Source organism: Anser brachyrhynchus (assembly GCF_964034855.1).
Source record: "Anser brachyrhynchus genome assembly, chromosome: 2".
In the NCBI taxonomy this organism is placed as follows: domain Eukaryota; kingdom Metazoa; phylum Chordata; class Aves; order Anseriformes; family Anatidae; genus Anser; species Anser brachyrhynchus.
In genome coordinates, this window is record NC_137695.1 from 45,741,747 (window position 1) to 45,743,216 (window position 1,470).

The following is a 1,470-nucleotide window of genomic DNA, read 5'->3' on the forward strand; positions in this document are numbered from 1 at the left end:
CATCAGATTCCTGCCCAGTCCTAGTCTTCAGCACAACCGCATACGGTATGGGACATGGCTCTGGCCCGTTTGGGCCAGCTGTCCTGGCTGCGTCCCCTCCCAACTCGTGGTGCACCCGCAGCCTCCTGGCTGGCAGGGCGCTATGGGCAACTGGAACGTCCTTGACTCTGTGTAAGCAGTGCTCTGCAACAACTGAAAGATCGGCGTGTTATCAGCATCACTGTCTTCCAAAATCCAGAACCCAGCTCCATACCAGCTACTGGGAGGAGAATGAACTCTATCCCAGCTGAAACCAGGACAGCCTCTTGCACCTCCCAGTGTTCTTCTACCATCTCCTCAAAAGCATCCCTGAGTGCGCATTTTATGGAATCCCGCTTCTGACAACAATGAAGTTCATGCCGTGAACTTCCAAAGGTTTGAGCCCTTCACGGATGCCCCCCGGCCTGTGGGCGTGAAGAGATAGCAAATGGGGGTTGGTAGGATGCTGCAATACACAAGGACACGGAGGCTTTCTTTGCTGAAAAGTTTTCTTTATTACACATGGCCACAAACCACCACTGGGCAATATTCTGTGATTCAAGGCAAGCATGGAGAGAGGTGTCGGGCTAATTAAGAAAAGCCATCTTGGGAGAGACCAAACCCAGGAGTGGGCCCCGGGGGTGGGCGCCAAGGAATCAAGAACAAAGTGTCACTTCAAAGACATGAGACTCCCATCAGAGAGTTCAGAGTCAGCCGGGCATCCCCAGCAAAGGTTCAATGGGTTTAGGATGTCGTGTAGGCAAGAACAATTTGTGCAGCACAGGAAGTTCTGAGGGAGAGAGGCGCTCCATTTTGGGTCGAAAAGGAGTCCTTTTTCTATCAAGAGAGACAGAAGAGGGCAGAGGACACCACCTCCTTAGAGCAGCCAAAAGCCGCTGCTAATTTCTGTGTTTCACCTGAGACAAGCGATAGACACCGATGCTTCCTAGTCTCTGGGAATGGCACCTTTCCCAGAGCCGTTCCTCCTTCTCAGACAGTCCGTTGCTCTTGTAGTTCCTTGCTTTTGCCCTTGGTGGTGGTGTCTTCAGGAAGTCTCTGGTTCTTAGGTACCCTTAGGCTGCACTTGCAGGAGGCCAGCAGCGCCTTCCAAGGATGCTGCAGGTTGCCAGGCCTGGTTCCCAGCTGGCAGGCATTCTCTTCTGGCAGGCTTTTAGGAGGCTTTTGCTGTCAGCCTTTGTCCCAGTCGGGCCAGGTCACCTCTGTGGCTGCTCCCATCCCCAACACTTTCCAATTCCCATGACGACTTCTCATCCCCCAAATGACTTCTCATCCCCAAGTCTCACTCGGGGACCCGCCACCCGCAGCCACTCCCCATCAGGAGCAGACATCCCCAAACCAATCTGTGGCGCAGGCAGCAGGAGAGCGCTGCGTTCAGCACCCCTCCCCCGCCCCTCCCCCCCCTTCTGACCAATGCAGGAATAAGTGCAGGCA

At 54.5% G+C, this 1,470-nt stretch overlaps 1 protein-coding gene across 7 annotated transcripts in view; it reads left to right on the top strand.

Annotated features, from left to right (window-relative positions):
• The window catches only part of NEK11 (NIMA related kinase 11), a 106,924-nt gene that overhangs the window by 56,327 nt on the left and 49,127 nt on the right, over positions 1-1,470 (top strand). The gene's annotated exons all lie outside the window — the stretch shown is intronic.